The sequence below is a fragment of the Myotis daubentonii genome, chromosome 4, assembly GCF_963259705.1.
Source record: "Myotis daubentonii chromosome 4, mMyoDau2.1, whole genome shotgun sequence".
In the NCBI taxonomy this organism is placed as follows: domain Eukaryota; kingdom Metazoa; phylum Chordata; class Mammalia; order Chiroptera; family Vespertilionidae; genus Myotis; species Myotis daubentonii.
In genome coordinates, this window is record NC_081843.1 from 44,704,229 (window position 1) to 44,725,975 (window position 21,747).

A 21,747-nucleotide genomic window follows, 5' to 3' on the forward strand; every position below is an offset into this window, starting at 1 on the left:
CTTGCCAGCTGTTGAAACTTAGGAAGATAATAAATTTCCCCCTGCAGCAATTTCATCTATGAAAGAGGATAATAATTATCTTTATTTCATAGGATTATTGTGAGGATTAAATGGGATAATAAACGTGAAGCCAGCTCCTACAATAGTTCCTAGCATATAATAAAATTTCAAAATAAATGCTAGATATTTATAACAATTATTATATAATTTTTTTTTTACTTAAAACATTTCATTCTGATGTATTCTGACTACTTAGGTAGATTGCTGGTCTATACACAATTATCAGAATTCATACTTCTGGAAATATTAACCCATAATACATTATGCCTTTTTACATTTCAAAAGGGTGAATATCTATACTAACAAAGCCACAGTGGGGGGTCTGAGGCAGAGGCAGTTAGGGGCGACCAGGCCAGCAGGCAGAGTGGTTAGGAGCACTCTGGCAGGCAGGCAGGCAGGTGAGCGGTTAGGAGCCAGCAGTCCCAGATTGTGAGAGGGATGTCCCGGATTGGAGAGGGTGCAGGCTGGGCTGATGGAACTCCCGTGCATCCCCCCCCCCCCCATGCACAAATTTCGTGCTCTGGGCCTCTAGTCAGAAATAAAAAGAAATAAATAATTTTCCCATTCTCTGTCTCCACCTCTATTTCTCAGATGTAAACAAAACAATAAGAACTTGAGGTGCAGCCTTCCAAATATTTTTCTGTGCTCTTCATTATCTTTAAATACCTTTTCTAGGTCATGATTTGCTCTACAAATAAGAAGCAACTAAGGGGAATGTTAAATTATATGTGTTGGACATTGTTTATATTATCATGGCTTGTCTTTTTCTTTTCGAAAGATGTTTTAGAATTCATTTTTTTTAGTGTATTGATTTTTAGGAAGAGAGAAGAAAGGAGAGAAATCGATTCATTGTTCCACTTACGTATACCTTCATTGGTTGACTCTTGTATGTGCCCTGACCAGGGATGAAAGCTGCAACCTTGGCACATCAGGACAATGCTCTCACCAACTGAGCTACCCAGCCATGGCCATGTCTTGACTTCTCATAATCTTTAGTCATTTTTTAAATCTCTTCACAGTAACATACATAAAGTAGTCTAATTGATTATGAGAAGAGGTTGACCAGAATGGGTATAGGGGGAAAGGCTAGGAAAAAGTAAGACCACATTGCTTTTTATAATCTATCTACACTAATAAAAGACAAACATGTAAATTGACCATACATTTGCTATGCCTTAAGCCACACCCACCAGCCAATCAGAGTGACTATATGCAAATTAACCCAACCAAGATGGCAGCCGGCAGCCACAGAGCTGGAGCAAGCAGGAGGCTTGGTTGCCCCAATGATGGAGGAAGCCAAGCTTCTCGCTTGCTGCTTTGGGCTGTGAGCTCCACTCGAAGCAACAAAGTTTCAATTATAGAAGGTAAATAAACCCTAGATACCTGCTTTCAGCCGGCCGTGGCCACGGAGCTGGAGTGAGCAGGAGGCTTTCCCTCCTGCCTACCCTGGCCGGCTCTGAGCTCTTCTCAAGGCTACAAAGTTTCAATTATAGAAGGTAAATAAGTCCCAGAATAAAAAAAAAGAAAAAAGAAAAAAAGGAGAGGCTGGGAGCTTCTGTCACCGGGGGGCTTGGCCAACCTGAAAACGGCCCTCAGCCCATCACCCAGACTGGCCAGGCACCCCAGCGGGACCCCCACCCTGATCCAGGACACCCTTCAGGGCAAACCAGCTGGCCCCCACCCATGCACCAGGCCTCTATCCTATATAATAAAAGGGTAATATGCAAACTGACCCTAACAGCAGAAAGACTGGGAATGACTGGTCACTATGACACACACTGACCACCAGGGGGCAGATGCTCAATGCAGGAGCTGCCCCCTGGTGGTCAGTGCGCTACCACAGGGTGAGCTATGCTCAGCCACAAGCCAGGCTGACTGCTGCCAGTATAGCGGTGGTGGTAGTAGCCTTTCCCACCTCAGCAGCACTAAGGATGTCTGACTGCAGCTTAGGCGTGTTTCCCACTGGTAAGTGGACATACCCCAAGGCCTGCTGGGCTGCCGGAGGAATGTCTGGCATCCAGCTTGGGCCCAATCCCCCAGGGAGCGGGCCTAAGCCAGCAGATGGACATCCTCTGAGGGGTCACAGACTGCAAGAGGGCATAGGCTGGGCTGAGGGACCCCCCGAGTGCACAAATTTTTGTGCACCGGGCCTCTAGTCCTATCTAATAAAAGAGAAACATGGTAATTAGCTGTACATCCGCTACCCTTCCCATTGGCTAATAAGGGTGATATGCAAATTAACTGCCAGCGAAGATGGCGGCCGGCAGCCAGGCAGCTTGAAGCGAACATGAGGCTTGCTTGCTTCAGTGACGGAGGACTCCAACGTTCCCCGCCTGCCGCTGCCGGCCTCTGAGCTTGCAGTTTGAAACATTGTTACAAATATAGAAGCTAAACAAAACCCCAGAAACTTGCTTTCAGCCAGCCGGGATCTCAGAGCTGGAGTTGAAATAGTGTTTTGATTATAGAACCCAAACAAACCAGATACCTGCTTTTAGCAGGGGAGGCCTAAGAGCTGGAGCCAAGCCTCAGAGCTAAAGCTGGCCCAGAATAAAAAAGAAAAAAAGATGCCAAAACTGGTTTGGCTCAGGGGATAGAGCGTCGGCCTGCGGACTGAAGGGTCCCGGGTTCGATTCCGGTCAAGGGCATGTACCTGGGTTGTGGGCACATACCCAGTGGGAGGTGTGCAGGAGGCAGCTGATCGATGTTTCTCTCTCGTCGATGTTTCTGGCTCTCTATCTCTCTCCCTTCCTCTCTGTGAAAAATCAATAAAAAATATTAAAAAAAAAAGAAAAAAGAAAAAAAGGAGTGGTTGGGAGCTTCAGTCACCCGCCAGCCTGAAAACAGCCCTCAGCCCCTCACCCAGACTGGCCAGGCACCCCAGTGGGGACCCCCACCCTGAAGGGTGTGTGACCAGCTGCAAACAGCCATCAGCCCCTCATCCAGGCTGGCCAGGCACCCCAGTGGGGACCCCCATCCTGATCCAGGACACCCTTCAGGGCAAACCAGCCAGCCCCCACCCGTGCACCAGGCCTCTATCCTATAAAGTAAAAGGGTAATATGCCTCCCAGCACCAGGATCAGCGGAGCCGCGAGGCCTCCCGGCACCGGGATCAGCATGACAGGGGGCAGCACCCAAACCCCCTGATCGCCCTGTGGCTCTGTGTGTGACAGGGGGCAGGGCCACAACCTCCCTATCGGCCCTGCTCTGTTCGTGACAGGGGAAGGCGTCCCAACCCCCTGATCAGCCCTGCTCTGTGCCTGATAGGGGGGAGCTCCCCAACTCCCTGATCACCCTGTGGCTCTATGTGTGACAGGGTGCGGTGCCCCAACCCCCTGATCCGCCCTGCTGTGTGTGTGACAGGGGGTGGTGCCCCAACTCCCCTATCAGCCCTACTCTGTGAGTGACAGGGGGGAGCTCCCCAACCCCCTGATGGGCCCTGTTCTGTGAGCGACGGGGGGAGCTCCCCAACCCCCTGATTGACCCTGCTCTGTGCGTGACAGGGTATGGAGCCCCAACCCCCCTGATGGGCCCTGCTCTGTGAGTGACAGGGAGCAGCGCCCCAACCCCGATTGGCCCTGCTCTGTGCGTGACAGGGGGTGGCGCTGCAACTTCCCCATCGACCCTGCCTTGAGTGTGACAGGGGGCGGTGCCCCAACTCCCCAATCGGCCCTACCCTGAGCATGACTGAGGGTGGCATCGCAACCTCCTGATCCACCCTGCTCTGTGCATGACAGGGGGTGGCGCCCCAACTCCCCACTCGGCCCTGCTCTGAGTCTGACCAGGGGCTGCACCTAGGGATTGGGCCTGCCCTCTGCCACCCGGGAGCAGGCTTAAGCCAGCAGGTCATTATCTCCCGAGGGGGCCCAGACTGCGAGAGGGCACAGGCCGGGCTGAGGAACCCTCCTCCCCTCTGAGTGCACAAATTTTTGTGCACCGGGCCTCTAGTATATATATAAAAGCCTAAGTGATTGTTAGGACAGAACAAACAGAATGACTGGTCGCTCTGATGCACACTGACCACCAGGGGGCAGACGCTCAACACAGGAGCTGCCCCCCTGTGGTCAGTGCTCTCTCACAGTGCAAGTTCCACTGTGAGAAGCGGGGCTCATGGCTGGTGAGTGCAGCAGCGGTGGCGGGAGCCTCTCCCACCTCTGCAGCAGTGCTAAGGAGTGGCAAGCCGAGCAGTAAGGAGCAAGCAGTCAGGCAGGCAGGCGAACAGTTAGGAGTGAGCAGTCCTGGATTGCAAGAGGGATATCTGACTGCTGGATGTCCGACTGTAGGAATCAGACCTAAACTGGCAGTCAGATATCCCCTGAGGGGTCCCGGATTGCAAGAGTGCACAGGCCGGGCTGAGGGAACCTCCCTCGTGCACAAATTTCGTGCACTGAGCCGCTAGTATATGTATAAAATAAAATAAAAGCCAAACTATAAAAGCCAGATATTTTGTAAATAGATGATATGCTTGTGAAAGGAACATAAGCTCATTATCACTTCAACGCACTTCATCAGACATTTAATAAACACACAAGTTCTGTGTTAGCACCATGGCAATGAACAGGATGAAAACAGAGCATCAAAGAGTATCCATTCCCACAAAATGAAATTACCAGCATAAACTCAAAGATTAAAACTTAAATACTGCAGCACACAGCTGCATAAAATAGATTATTGTGTGGCCTGGAAAATTCATTGTAAGAAAGCAAGCTGGAAATTGGAAACTTGAAGTGACAGTCACTTGTCTGACTTTAAATTTCTTTAGCAAAAGAGACGGGATTCTGAGAATACCTTTTAATATCCCAAGCTACAAGTGCTTACAGAACAGAGAGCAGCTTCAGAGTTTGTCCTTATTTTAGCAAAGGGGGCGGGGGGAATTACATTTGAACCTCAAAGTAGTTCTCATTTCAAATAAATACCCCCCCAAAAATGTATTAATTATATACATGTTTGCTCCAGTGACACATAATATCTATGAACTATTTTAATTAGTTATACAACATACTATTTATTCTACAGCAATGAGATAAATCACTTTGAGCATCTACTTTTCATTCTCTCCCTTTAGGGTTTTGCTCAAATATGTGTCTTTATAAACCCCAGGACCCAATGGTTCTAATTTAACTCAGGAAGAGAAATCTTGAGAAGGTACACCAGCTTTTCTTAAAGTTAAAATTTACCTTTAAAAATTGGATTCACAATAGTTCCATGAATTGTGACAGTTAAAACAATGATTAAAAAAAAAGCATTTCTGTGTCAGCAAGTCTTTTCTAGGGTTTTTTCTAAGATGGTTGAACTAACCAGTTTTAGTTCAACCATCTTAGCCAAATGGGGAATTTTATCAAATCCTTCCTAGGAGTTATCTTTATGCTGCTTTTAAGACTGGCATGCCCGAACTTTGAAAGTCAGTGAAATGAACACAATGAGTATTAAATGTTTTAGTTCCCAAAAAAGCAAGTAATCTCCACAAGGCCTTATGCAGTCAGGTTTTTTTAAAAAGTAAATTGATTAGGCTTCAACATACATTGTTTTTTATATAATATTAAATGTTATTATATAATAAATGTAAGTATTTTTCATTTAACTAAATAAATGATTTCTGAGTAATTGACAAGATCAAGGACAAAATATTTCATGACATTTTGCTATTCAAAAGCAGCCAAAATAAAAACATCTATTGGTTATTCAGGATAATCTAAGTAAAACCAGGAACACTAATTTTCAAGCAATACAGTTGCTGAGACATCCAGTGCTCTCCTGCTGTAAGATCCCCATTTCCTAGGGCTTCCCTCCTGGCCTCTTGCCCTGGAATTGCCCCCAGATGCCAGCAGCTATTCCTCTGATTCACCGATCCACTGTGTACTGTTTGCCTTTGTTGTGTTGTTTCCATGACATAAAATGCAGTTGCTTCTTTCTCCACTTTTTCTTGCTGTGCTTGTTCTTTAAGGCTCAGCTCAAAGTGCCAAATCCTCCATAAGACCTCTGAAATTTCCTTCTGTGCCTCCTGACCTGAGCATAAAAGCTCATTCATTCACCTCTCTATGAATCCACAGTGCTCTGCACACGATGGTCTGCAGACACATCAAGGGTTTCTTTGCACCTTCAATAAAATCTTTTTTGATCTTTTCGAATGGTGGGAATAAAAACTGGTCATAACATAGTCACCAGTTTATCCGCTTTGAGTTCCACAAAACTTGAGCCAAGGTGAGTTGCAGATCAGACAGGTATGTGGCATAGAGAACTAACATTTCTTGAGCATGAACTTCATGCCAGAATATGTAGGGGCTAGCTATTTTATGTCTATTAACAACTTTAAATCTAAAAATAACCCTATGTGTTAGATGCCATTATACACATTTTCCTGGGTAGAAAATTGAAACTCAGAGAGTTACTTGCTTAGCTTATCCCAGTGGTGAATCTGGGTTGCTAATTAAATGAGTTAAAATGCAGATCACCTTAGTGAAGGCTGAAATTCAGTATGGCAGAGCAATTAAAAGCATATGTGACCTTGAAAGCAAACAACGTAGGTTTGAGTCCTAATGTTAATGCTTATAAGCCAACAAACCTTAGACAAACCCCACTGAGCCTCAAATGCTCTGACTGCACGATGAGTACAATAGTGGTAGTGACTTCTCAGAGATTTAGTTCAGGGTATCAAATTCTGGTGAGATTATTGGCACAACATAAGTAATATAATTTCAAGTCCTTGTGAAGTTATACTGTTTCCTTTTTGTAACACTCCAAAGGCTTGCTGTCCTCAAGAGTGACTCATTATTTAAATATGAGGGATTTTAAAGGAATATAGTCTCTACAGTTATACAAGACAGGCCTTCTTTCTTACTAATTCTTGCCCTATCACCTCCTTCTCACTTCTTAAACCGAATGTAAAAACTTCTTTTGGGATTAAAAATAAGATTGGTGAGAGCAGGGTAAAAAATAAGTCATGTGCATCCCTATGAAATAGAGCAGGGAATGAATTATGTGAACAGATTTTACGGTGTTTTTCTTAAGGTTTAATATAAAGTAGAGTTTAGTCCTTTCCTTATAATAATTGGGATGATCCCTTACTAATCCAGAAGTTTACACTTTGAGAATTGCATTTACTATAGACCAGAAAGCAGCCCAGGAAAACAGTAGCTGGGCTCCAAATATAGTTACCTCACAGAGGTCTCCAACTCCTAGGATAGTAAAGAAGAGGACACATCAGAGGTGCCTCCCTGACCCAGGATTAATGTAGCACCAAGAAAACGACAAGTTTAATCGAAGGGATGACCATGGGCTCAGACTGCCAATGCTAAACCATAACCATTCATTGTGAAGCCTGGTTGTTCCTGGCAGCTCCTGAATGATGCCCTTTCACTCTGACCCTCCTTAATGTCAAGAAAATCATGTTCGGCTCCCCAGTTCCTATTTCACTCAGATATTTTGGGTAACCATGAAACTGCCTGGGTTAAATCTTTGATTTGTTTTGAAAGGCCATAAGACTGCATTACTGGTGTTAGAAGATAAACTGAGACATATTAACATTTTAAGAATTTATTTGAGCAATAATCAATTCCAATTGAGCAATGCCGAACTAGTAGAGGCCCTCTGCCAATGGGAGCTAGGGAAAAACTCGTAGAGAAAAGATGGAAGGGAAGGAAATTACTGATTGCCCATATCTTAACACCCAGTTGGCTATTTGTGATTGGGTGTCCTCAGGTTTCAATTTTGTGACCTTAAGGTATTTATAGGTTTTTGTTTGCTTAAGTAGGAGCCATGATATTGGTGCAAACAGTCTAATGACCTCCTTGTTTAATTACTTTAGCATGATTTACAATGTTTGTATTTTCTAGTTATATTAGATGAGACCCAAATTAATTTTAATGAAAACAAAAATTTACAGGCATCACGATAAATTAAAAATAGTACTTGCAAGAAACAGGGGAGAAAAGTGCCATGCTTAAGTGTGGAGAATGACTACAGCATTCGGACAGGATCAAGCCTTGGACTGACTTGTGGCAAAGCCACTTACAAGTCCCAGCTTGGAGAGCAAAGCCCTCCCAGCACAATTATAGCCAAAAGACTATGATTGTAAGCTTGACCTAATGGCCCGACCCTGCAATCCTAGGTAGCTAAGGGATGTGGGCTGCGGGGAGGGGGGTGGAGGGGGGAGGGGGAAGGGGGAGGGGGAGGGGAAGGGGGGATGCAGCAAGTGCTGCCAAAACAAGGCTTGATAGACTTCAGAGAATGGCAACAGCAGGAAAGAAGCAGATTTGAAACTCGCAAGAACATTGTAAACATCTTGCCCTTGTTTTGCTTTGCGTGATCTGACTATAAAATAAAGCTTTGGCTTACAGCTGAGTCACTGTTTCCTCATCCAGGCACAGTGATCCACCTGACCCCAACTGCATTCTCTTGTCTGTCTTGTTTAATCCTTCACCGCCCCTCCTCAGGTTCACCACTGGCAGTGCTGAACACAGTTCACTTAAGGAAGTACATAATAAAGAAGGATTGAACTTAAAATGCCTAGGCTGTTTATAATATCAAAAGAGATACTTTTATGGGGAAGAAAGCCAGTTGAATTTATTCACTTTTATATCTCTATAATCATGGCCAGAGTCTCTTTTCACTCTCCATTGATGAGTGCTCATTTTTCCAAGCCCCATTTGAAACATAAACTATGACTGGACTAGTACATCTCTCTCACAGTGACCTGCTATATCCAAGTTTAAGTTACTCAACAGCTGTCACATTAATTATGTCTATCAGTTAAATTACTCCCACAAGTCCTATAGACATTCTTTGAAATAGAGCATTCATTTGGCATTTATGCATATTTCATTGTGTTATAGAACATTTTATTAAGAAAAGCAACTGTAAAATTGGCTTTTATGATAAATAACCTAATATTCACAGTCCTTCCTTTATGCTTGCTTAGTCATGCTCATTTTCATAAAGTTAGGTGTTGGAGAAGAGGAAAACTACATTGCCAATCTCCTACTTCTTTTGCCACATTTACTGCTGTTGTTTCCCAAGTGAAATCTCACTTGAAGCTATAATGAGGTTGCTCAATGTAACTATTGAAAAATACTATTGTTTTCTTATTTACAATTAATTTAAAAAGAAATTTAAAATGACTGAATATATTTTTGGAGTATTTTAGACACATGATGCTTCTTGTATATTTCTTCAATGGCAGAAATGGCAAAAGGGTGTAGTATATACATCATATAATATTACATATAATGCATACTATATTGTGTGCATGCATATATATCTTTATGAATTTATTTATTTATTTATTTATTTACACATATGCTTTTAGATGCTTAAATCAAGCTTACTTGAAGTAAAAAGATGGGTGAACTTTTATTCATTTAACCAGTATTCGCCTAACTCTTACAATTTGCAAAGCATTGTTGTTCCAAGCTCCAAGCACAGGGATTACAAAATTGGGAAAGACACGGTATAACAACAAAGATACACATAGGATATTTGGGAAAACAAATTGGAAATTTATTTAGCCAAAGTATTAAGAGCAGTTTCCATGGCCCTTAAACTGGGACTTAAAATTTAAATAGGAGTTGGATCAAAGAGTTTGGAAAAGACATTTTAAGCAAGGAACTGTAACCGTGTCTATTGCTTTAAAACTCCAAGTTTTCAATGGTAATTTGGCAAAATCAAATATAGTGGGATGGTGGAGGCGGAAATCAGAAATACAGATGTGAAAATGTGTTTAGAAAGTTAGGAAAAGGGGAAAACAAATAAAGACTACTTCTATAAGAAACTTGGCTATAAAAAGATAACGAAGGCAAAAGAATAAAAAGTTTTGTGTTTGTTTTTTGAAGATAAATATTTTTTATGCTGAGATGGAGGAACCAGTTGAGAAAAAAGGTTTAAGAAGTTGTTAATTAATAAACTTTCCAAAGAGAAGAATAGAAGGGGATTGAATAATTTGATTTAAAATAAAAGGAATGGCCTTATTTTGCATTTGGAGGGGGTAAATAGAAGTAACTGTAAATTAATGAACTTATGCACATAAAGAAAGGAAGTTAAGGAACTCAACAGCACATTTTCATTTTAAAAATAGGCAAAGTTGTCTCCTGAGATGAAAGGTCATTTGGATGTTTAAGGTGTGTTATGGCAGGAAATATATGAGAGTTCTGGAGGATAAGAGACTACTGACTACCACTAGGGACCCAAGTCAACTGAGGATGTAAACAATTCATGAGGACACGAACTTTCATATTTGGGTGATTTCTTTGAGCCAATTTATAGCATAGCAGATGGTAGATTCTTTGAAAAAAAAAGGGGGCGCTTAATATTAAGGCTCTTGGGAATATAATGGTTGGAGTCACCATGGAGACATGAGTGGATGAAAAATGAGACATGAAGAAATGACAGCTCCGGAGAACAGTCTAGCACTGAAGATATTGGTGAGATGCAGTGCTAGAGCTGAAGAGCTAGAAGCTTATGGTGAAAGTTTGGTGTGTTGGAATATTAAGACCTCGGGGGTAATAGACCACAAGAGTTATGGGCTGAGTTGTGTTCATATGTCATGTCAGTCATAACACCTAGCACCTCAAAATGTGACTATATTTGGAAATAGTGTCTTCAAAGAGATAATTAAGTTAAAATGAGGTGGGGCTGGGTTACAGTAATATGACTGCCATCATTGTAAGAAAAGGAGATCAGAACACAGATATGCACTGAGGAAGACCATGTGCAGGCACAGGGAGAAGAAGACCATCATTTACAAGCCAAGGAGAGAGGACTCAGAAAAAGTTAGCCCTGCCAACATCTTGAACTCAGACTTCCAGGCTCCAGACTGTAAAAAAATAACACTCTGTTGTTTAAGCCGGGTATTTTGTTCAGGCAGCTCTATCAGACTGTTACAATGAGCAATAAGATTTCCTGCAGTGATTAAGAGATCCATAAATACTGTTACTATCAGTATTTTGGGTGTCTTCTTAGTGACTGTACCGAAAGTGTTTTGCAAATGATAGTTAAGTTAAACTAAAAGATATATACTCCTTGGAATTTAAAAGTGTCCTGTATATTAATATATGATCCCAGAAATAATACATGCAATAATATATACTAAAGTGGTCATATTGATAAAGTTAAAGCTCCTCTTGTCATCAAGTATAGGCCACAGAAGCTGTAAATATACGATTTGATATTATAAATTACAATAAAAGAAATTTAAACGATGAGTTGGCTCTCTTAACCTTAAAGGCTAGATGTGTATTTCTTCATTCCTTTTCATGGTAAAGAGAAAAAGGACAGAATGATAAATTGGTATCTTCGTTGTTGGCATGCTTCTAGGCACCCTGGATAACATGCCAAAGTAACCAGAGGTTAGATGCTATTGGAGACAGTAGAATTGTTCATTAGCAAGAGAGCTTGGAGACCATGTAGCTTCCTGAAGGATCATATATTAAACCTTCAATCTCAAAATTTATGGCTAAAAAGTCCTTAATCATATTAACATCATTGCTTTTTGTCTGTATTTCACTGTAATCATGATGGATTTTCTTAAGATGTACACCTTTCAAATTCAGGTACAAATAGCCTAAGATATGATTAATGCTTGACACAAAATTGGATTTTCCCCCCACATGCAGGAAAACAATCATAAGGCAGACAAGCCACCACATTAACATTCACAAGAGAGTGCTTTTTCAAGGAATCAGCATAAAGTAAAATGTTGAAAATCTAGTGCACTGTCAGGTTAATGTGGGGGGAATTAGAAAGGGGCTGTCTCAGCCCAAATCTCATGCTTGGAAACTGTGCTGCTGCTACTTGGCATTAGAGCTGCGTAGGAGAGGCGTGAGCTCTAGGTGAGACACAGGCCCCGAGAGACCCCCGAATCTGGCTCTGAAACACTCATTTCACGTCTAACCCTTCTATTTACAGTAACGTGCCCCAGGCTGCTTCTTAGTAATTCTATCAAACCACTGAACTAATCAAAACCAAGAAAACAAAACCAAGAACTAATCAAAACCAAGTTTAAGAGGATCTTTTCCCTCTTAAATTTGATTCAAAATGAAATATAAAAAGAATAAAGTTACTTTGGAAATGAAAGTGGTAGGAATTTTCAAGTGATCATGGGATTTTAGCATTAGAAGACATGTTAGCGGGCATTTAGACCCTCCCTCATCCTAAGGTCAAACAAATCCTCTGAGATCGGTGGATCTCAAATCCCATGAAGGATTTGTTAAAACACAGGTGGCTGGGCCCCAACTGCAGAGTTTCTGACTCAAGCAATCTGGAGTGGGACTGAAGATTTCACATTTCTAACAGGTTCCCAGGGGAGACGGGTAGTGCTGGTTCGAGGATCACAGTTGGAGAACTGTGATTTTAGTCTTTGGTCACCTTTACTAACCAGTTACCCACAATGCCCATCAGAGAGCAGACACTTAGTAATTTTTTTATGAATTGAGTTAGTGATTCCTTACTTTCTAGTGAAGAACTAGCTTTAAAAAAATAAAAAGGACTTGTATAAAATTCCCTTTTTACTTAGTCAGAAGATTTGCCCCTAAATACATGTATGACCTTCAATTCTTACAATTCACAGGCTTTGTAGATATTATTTGGGAGGAGAGGGGATAAATGGTCTATTTTCCAAGTGAAACAGAAAGCTGTTGTTTTAATTCAGGTAAGAGACAATGAAGGTCAGCATTGAGGCAAAAAGATGGGAAGAGTGAAATAAAATAAATTTTAGGAAGTTTTCAAATAGCACTTAGTGACCAATTAAGAACAAGATAGGGTAGAATTCTGAAATAACTCCAATATTTCAACTTGAGTCATCATGTGGATGTTGGTGCTTTTTACCAGGACAGACAAAATCTGTGAGGCCATGTCTCCTTTCTAGGTCATGTTAAGCTATAAATGTGAATAAAAGTAAAAATGTCCTTTTTCAATGAAAGATTCCATTTTGCTGTGTCCCTGCCTTAGTTGGAAAAAAAAATTGATTGCTATCTATGCAGAACTTGCAAATGCTTTAGCAAGGGCTAAGATGTGCTCAGAGGAATTTTGCTTTGTTTTGTTTTTTACCCCCTTGTAGCCTAGATTTTTGTGCTGAAATAACTGCATTAACACCTAATAAGATACTGAATTGTTTTTCAGAGACAACAGATAAAAACTGTAAGTCATGCAGCTGCAGCATGTGCAGAGGAGAGAACTTATGCTTCCAGCTACACCAGCGCCAATCCCATCCCCACACAGAAAGAACCAAAGGACCGGACATAACTGCAGCTTAAACACTGGAACCCTTTCAGAATCAAGGGTCTGTCAATCAGAAAGATCTGCTATTAACGGCCCTTTACCATAAATGGCCAACTTTTAAGTTTCTCCAATAAAACCTGCCCACAAGCACTTATGCATACCTGTTCCCACCAAACCTTTAAACCAGCGGTTCTCAACCTGTGGGTCACGACCCCTTTGGCGGTCGAACGACCCTTTCACAGGGGTCACCTAAGACCATCCTGCATATCAGATATTTACATTACGATTAATAACTGTAGCAACATTACAGTTATGAAGTAGCAACGAAAATAATTTTATGGTTGGGTCACAACATGAGGAACTGTATTTAAAGGGCCAGAAGGTTGAGAACCACTGTTTAAACCCTTAGCTTGGTCCAGCAAGGAAGATGGATTTGAGGCAACATTAGGTCTCCCATCTTCTCAGTTAGTGCCTTTTCAATCAATAAACCTTTCCATTCTACAAACCCTGATGTTTTGACTTTTGGACTTTTAAAGCATCAGGCACCCGAACTTTGGGTCAGTAACACTAACACAAAGACATGGGACTAACTCAAACATGAAACCTAGGAAAGACACATCAGAGTTGGCCACGGATTGAATTAGGAAAAGAAAAGGAGGCCGTGAACAAATAATGGCACTGAGACTGCATGTGAAGCCTCTCCCCCTAAAAATACTGTTCGGCCTGATGCCTGAAGTTCCATTAGGAGAGATCCATTCTCTGCCTCAGAATTTCCTCCTCCCTGATGTTTTCCTTGAACGTTCAAATTTTCATGAGAGTGATGTGGTAAGTCTATCATACAACTTTCCTCTATCACTGGCAAGTTGGAATGAACAAATAAAAAATTGTGGAAATCAAAATTAATTTAAATATGATACTTGGTATAATGCCATGGATATAGCCAGAGCTAACTATTATCTCCAGCCCTGAGGTCAGGAAGTAGCAATTACAACTTGTAAGTCTATGTTTCAACAGGGTTGATCCCACCCATTATTCAAAATCATTACCCCTGGGCTGTCCTTAGTGGGCAGCATAATCTCCCTGGTGAGGTGGCAATACTTAAAAGAAAGGCAGCTGGGAGCCTTAAGCAGCCATTCTCATAGCAACTGGGGGAGAGTGTGCTGGGCCAGAAAAAGGAATCTGGGCCCAGTATCAACAGTATCCACGAAACCACTTAATACTTATCACACTATAATATATATTTAAATTTAAAGTAGTGCTCTAACTGGTTTGGCTCAGTGGATAGAGCATTGGCCTGTGGACTCAAGGGTCCCAGGTTTGATTCTGGTCAAGGGCATGTACCTTGGTTGCGGACACATCCCCAGCTGATCGATGTTTCTCTCTCACTGATGTTTCTAACTCTCTATCCCTATCCCTTCCTCTCTGTAAAAAATCAATAAAATATATATATTTTAAAGTAGTATGTAAGAACATGAGATCTTGGATTTGGATTTTACACATAGCTAAGCATCTTTGGGCAAATCACTTAACTTCTCTATACCTCAGTTCCCATGTCTATAAGCAGGGTAATAATCTCAATATCTACCTCACAGGGTTGTCATGAAAATTAAATGAAATAATATATATAAAGTGCTCAGACGAGTGCCTGGAACATAAGAACTTAACATATACTAGTTGTTATTATTGCTATTGTTGTTGTTATGATTATTTTAATAATCAAATTAAGGGCCTATCTTCCTCACTAGGCAATGCAGCATATAAGAAAAAGAAAGCAAACTGACAGACAAGAGCTCACCTAACACTAACAGCTAGGGCCTGGGGTTGTTAGGAGATGGTCTGGTATTCACAGCTAAGCTGTGGCACATTCTTTTCCAGAAATTAACCTCACAGAACCTCAACATCAGACAAGATAGCTCTGTGACTGTAATAAAGTGTGATGGAAAAAAAAAACAAAACACTCCATGTCCTTGTCAGAACACAAACAAAAGATTACAGTGCAACAATTACCAAACATCCTTCTCTCAGCTAACATGAGTATCACTGTTTCTTTGTCAGTTAAAGGCTTAGCCTCACATTATTCTTCCCGCCTTCGAGATAAGATTCATTAAGATATCCAATTTTATAATTATTCTGCTCTCTGAAAGCACCCAATCCAGAGCAAATCTCACTTCCCTGAACCTTCCTCAAAAATCACCTGACACATGCGCAAATCCTATAAATTCTTCTTAACGCCCTCTTTACATGTGGTAAGCCCCATGTTTCTCCATTATGTATTGTCTCCCTCATCGCAATAAACTGATAAATGAAACTTCATTTGACTACAAATATATTCCTGATGGTCTTTGGATAGAAGGCTTTGTCACAGAGATTATTCACCCTTGTACTCCCAGTGCCTAAAATGCAGTAGGCATTTCATATGAGATTTTGAGTTAGTTCCAAATCCTGACTGTGTGTAATGGCTGACATTGGTGCTTTTCACATTTAGAGTCTGTACAATAATTGAGAACACACAGCTACCTTTGAGTATAGAACAACCACGTTAGGCAAAATTGAGATACACATTTAAAAATCATAGTTCTGGGCTTCGGCCCTCAGTAGCAATAACGAAGAACCATAAGTCAAAGACTCATATAAAACTCTAAAATGACAAACTTGTGAATAGTATAAATTCTACAACAGATGCTGTTACAAATCAAAGAACCATCATTCTGTTGTGTGCATTGTATCAAGAGAACTATCTAGATGGGTATCCCCAGGCCGTCACAGTATTCTTGAAAATCATGTCTGGCCTATTGCCACCTTGGTATAATTACGTGTTTTTGGTCTACAATTGTACCAAGAAGAGAGAAAATTAACACAATGACTGGGAACTTCATGTTACTTGCTCAGTAGTAACTTGAACAGGCAGCCATTCCAGCTGATAGAAAATAATTTCATAGACAGATAGGAGATAGATATAATGTAAATGAGTTATAGAATATACATACTTTTTGCAGCAGTTGGAAGGAAGTCTCATAGCCACATTATACTCGTACAGTGAAGCACTGTAAGGAGTGACAGAGTTCATTATTTTACCTCCACACTAATCTTTCAAGCCCCAGGGTAACTTTTTCCCTTCAAGTCTTCAGTAGGGAATAAAATTTGATATGCATTAAAATTTGATTCCTACCAAATCTGACTCTACAAGATTATCTTATTTATATTATTTTTAAAAGAAATAACTCCTGTTACAGGCAGAAATGAAAATTATTGCTATTTTTAAATTAACTATGACATAACGTCAATATTTTAATGTTAACTTACAGGTATCTGTGAAATAATATCTTCTTAGAAGGATATATGAAGTACTAATATAATGCTTGATTTATACTTCAGTCTAAGTATTCATGTTTTCATATAAATTATGTACATATTATAATTTGTGGTGATAATATTACATTAGAAACATGTTTTTGGTTTAAAGTTTACTAAATAGAGGTTATCACAAAGAAGAAAACCGAAACTATCCATAAGTCCAACATTAAAATATGCCCATAGTTAATAGTTTGATGCATAGTCCTCATTTTTCTTTGCATATAACCACTATATTTCCCAAAATAGTATCTGCTATAAATACCATTTATAACCTTTAATTTTCCTTAATAATATCATATAAATATTTTTATTTCAATGAAGGCATTCCTACACCATCATTATTTTAACACTAGAGGCCCAATGGGGGCCAATGGGGGCCAATCGGGGCTGGGCCAGCAGCGGGGAGGGGCCACAGGAGGTCGGCCAGCTGGCCCTGCCCCAGATCGGGGTAGGGGGCAAACAGGGACCAGGTCAGAGGGGGGCAGTGCTATGGGAGATTGAGGGGGGCCAATCAAGGCTCCAATTGGGCAACCACCACAGTGCACGTCATAGTGACCGGTTGTTCCGGTCGTTCCAGTCATTCTGTCATTCCGGTCGCTTTGCTTTTATATATATAGATATGCATTCCCTTCATATTACGAAATTTTGTTTGCAACTTTTTTAAAAAAAGGATAACTTCCAAAATGAGCAAGCTTCATAAATCAGCATCCTACCTGCTCCTTATGGAAATCATCCAAAAGCAACAGGTAAATTTTTAATGCAAACACTATTTCCCATGAAGACAGGATAATCCGGTTTATAAACTACATGCAATGGTTGTCAAAAGCAGTTGAGGTTAAGGGAGTAGATGGGGAAGAACCTTGGAATAAAAATTCAGAGTGAAGTTTCTCTAATGGAGAGCATACCTAAAAGTGCTATCAAAATACATTTGAACAAGTGTGAGGGTCAGAATGATGTTCAAAAAGTGTACCTCTTGACAGAGAGTGCAAGAACTTGCTTAAAGTGTGCTAAGCAACTGAAATTATCTTTGACTGTTCTGGTTCAGTAAAGTAGAACGGGCAAGGTACCAAATATATATATATATATATATATATATATATATATATATATATATATATATATATATATATATATATATATATAGAAAAAGCTACCGTTAAATGAAGCAGTCTACTTTTGACCACAGTGAGGAAGAGAACTTTTGAATTGTGAACAGCAGTAAAACTGGAACACTCTATGGACCTCCATCTGGCCTGCTCAAGAAATTTCTTGAAAAGAGTTGATGTAGGAAAAGCCCAATTGATTTAGTAATAAAAGAAAGAATTATTAAAGTATCATTCTAGTTCTGGCCAAGGTGCAGTACCTTGGACCGGATTTATTTTCTCACCTTACTCACCCAGAAAACTGGATGAAATACATTCAAAATATTGTTTTTAAGACACTGGACATCAAGCAACAAAGGGCAGTGACAGCTGAGAGACAGGGAACAAATTAGGTGAGCCCGGTGGTTTATTGTCCAGCTTACTGTGCTGAGAGAGGTTCTAGGCCACACATCACTGAGAGAAGAAGCCCAGAGGGAGACCAGCATAGAGTACTGGAGAGGAAGAGGAGATGGTTACACAGTGAAAGAACTCCAGATCTGCAGAGAATCCCCCTATGTCATCAGCTGAGTTCTTACCGATGTAAGTCTATAAGAAAACTACCAAGGCTGAGGAAAGAGTCATCTGGAAGTTTAGCGGTAACCTTGCTGAGGGTTCACAGACTCTAGAGACAGTGCCTATTCATACCAACCCGGATGGAACGTCTAAAAATTCAGGAGGTACTGCGTAGCATATACAAAAGGGTCTTGCCTCAATAATGGAGAATGATTAGCCCTAGAACACTGCTCTGCCATCTAACAAAACTCCCCCCCTAACAAAGCTTAAAATTAATACTAGAAAGAATGAAATTCACAATTTTAAAAATTTCCAGGCATGAAAAGGAGGGAAATATAATCTGTAATAACCAACCCAGAATTGATGCATATATTAGAATTGGCAAACAAGGACATTAAAAGACATATTATAACTGCATTTTATATGTTCAAAAAGTAGAAGTGTAAGATATAAAAAAGCCCAAATCAGCCCTGGCTGGCAAGGCTCAGTGGTTGAGTATTGGCCTGTGCACCAGAGGATCTTAGGTTTGATTCCTGATCAAAGGTATATACCTGGGTGGTAGGTTCAATCCCCAGACCTTGGGGTGTGTGCAGGAAGCAGCCAATCAATGTGTCTCTCTCTCTATATATAGCTCTCTCCAGTGCTCCTTCCTTCCTTCCTCCTTTTCTCCCTTCTACTATCTGTCAAAATCAATGGGTTAGGATTAACAACACAAAACAAAAAGCCCAAATCAAACTAAAAGAAATAAAACGTGCAATGTCTGAGATTAAAAATACAAAGAATGGAATGACAGCCCTGGAAACCACAAATCTATTTACTATCTATAGTTTTCTTTTCCAAAGTGTTAGACTACGTAGCCTTTGAATCTCGCTTTATTTACTTAGCATAACACATTCAAGATTCATCAATATTGTTACATTAATCAGTTGTTCATTCCTTTTATTGCAGAGTTATATTCAATTGTAGATATACCTAAATTTTGAACATACTGTATTTCATCAGCTGAAGAACATTCGGGTCATTTCCAGTTTGTGCAATTGTAAAAGTAGCTGCTATATACACCTATACAGAGATGTTTGTGCAGACCTCTAGGTAGACCATCATTTCTTTTGAGTATTAGGAATGGAATTGACGTGTATGATTAACTTTATAAGAAATTGTCAAATTGTCTTCCAAAGTAGTTGACTATTTTAAGTTCGTAACATTAATGCATGATAGTTCTAACTGTTCTGCATACTAATTAAAATCTTTTGTTTTAGTTATTCTAATAGGTGTGTAGTGGTTTCTCATTGTGGCTCTAATTTGCATTTCCCTAAGGCAAAATGATTTTGAATATGTTGAAATGATGTTGATGTTAAAATCTTTTAACTCATTTGCCATCTAAATCTCTTCCATGGTCAGGTGTTTATTCAAACCTTTTACACATTTCTTTTTATTTGTAATTATTTTATTTTATTTTATTTATTTATTATTTTATTTTATTTATTTTATTTTATTTATTTTATTTTATTTATTTTATTTTACTTATTTATTTTATTTTATTATTTATTTTATTTTGTTTTATTATTTTGAGAGAGGGGAAGGCAGAGAGAGAGAAAGAAACATCAATGTAAGAAAGAAACATCAATTGGTTGCCTCCCTTACGCACCCCGTCCTGGGATCAAACCCACAACCTAGGTATGTCCCCTGACCGGGAATTGAACCTGCAGCCTTTTGGTATAGAGACAATGCTTCAACCAACTGCACCATCTGGCCATGGCAAACCTTCTACCCATTTTAATTGTTTTTCTTTTTTTATTTTGAGTTATAAGAACTCTTTATACTTATTAAGTCTTTTATGAGATATATTTTGCAAATATTTTCTCCAAGTTTATTTCTTTTCATTTTTGTAACATATCACAGAGGAAAAGTGAGTTTTTTATTTTGTTAAAAAATTTATCAATATTTTCTTGTGTAGTTTATAGTTTTTGAGTCCTGCTCTAAAAACTTTTTGTCATCCAATGCCACAAAAGCTTTATTCTAGATTTCCTTCTGGAAATTTTATAAATTTAGCCCTTAAAAACAGATCTACTATCCATTTTGAGATCATTTTTGTATTTGAAATGAATCACTAGTCATTGTTCATTGCTTTGCATATGGATATCCAGTTAGATGAGCATTATTATACGTTAAAAGACTATCATGACTCCATTTATTTGCCTTGGCATCTTTTTTTTTTAACTCTTAATTATTTAATGCTAAGAGAACTTGATTGAAGTATAATCTACATACAATAGAATGCACACATTTTAAGTATACAGCTTAAGGTTTTTAACAAGTGTTTACTGTCATTTACCTTTGTCATGATATAGCATATATCCATCACTACAGGATGTTCTTTTTATTTTTCCAGTTGTGTGATCTTTTTTTAAATTTTTAAAAAATTTCTTTATTGATTAAGGTATTACATATGTGCCCTTATCCCACCATAACTCCCCCGACCTCCCCAACTCATGCCCTTACCCCCCTGTTGTCTGTGTCCATTGGTTAGGCTTATATGCATGCATACAAGTCCTTTGGTTGATCTCTCCCCCATACCCCCACCCTCCCCTACCTTCCCTCTGGGGTTTGACAGTCTGATCGATGCTTCTCTGTCTCTGGATCTGTTTTTGTTAATTAGTTTATGTTTTTCATTATATTCCATAAATGAGTGAGATCATGTGATATTTGTCTCTCTCTTGCCTTGGCATCTTTATAAAAAAAAATAGAGCAATCATAACTCTGCAGATCTATTTCTATATTCTCTATTCTGTTCATTTGTCTATGTGTCTATCCTTAAAACAATACCTCATTAACTTCATTATTGTCACTTTATAATAAGAATTAAACTCAAGTCATATGAGTCCTCCAGCTTTGCTGTTGTTCCAAAATATGTTGGCTATTCTATTTATTTTCCATATAAATACTATAGTCAGCTGATCATTCTCTACCCAAAGAAAGCGTGCTGGGATTCTAATTAAAATTTAATTGAATCATAAGACAGTTTGGGGGGAATATTGGCATTTTAACAATATTGTCTTCTAATCAATAAACATGGTTTATCTTCCCATTTATATGTCTCTTTTGGCTTACATAGTTGTAATGAATAATTTAGTTTTCAGATTACAAATATTTTACATATTTTGTTAAAATTATTCCTATTTTTCTGGTTTTTAATGCTAGTGAAAATTATAACATATTTAAGTTTAAATTTCCAAATGTTCATTCCTAGTATATAGAACTAAAATTTATTTGTTCGGTACATGGCTTTTACTGTATCTTTAAAATGTTACAAATAAGTCTGAGGAATCATCCAGCTTCTTACTGTTTCTGTAACTGGACAACTCAGATCTTCCTCATCAGTCTGCTGAACTGCTCCTTTTCAGAGACACAAATACCATCCAAAAACGTTCTGATATTCTTGTTTTTTACTGTGTAACTTGCTGAATCAAAG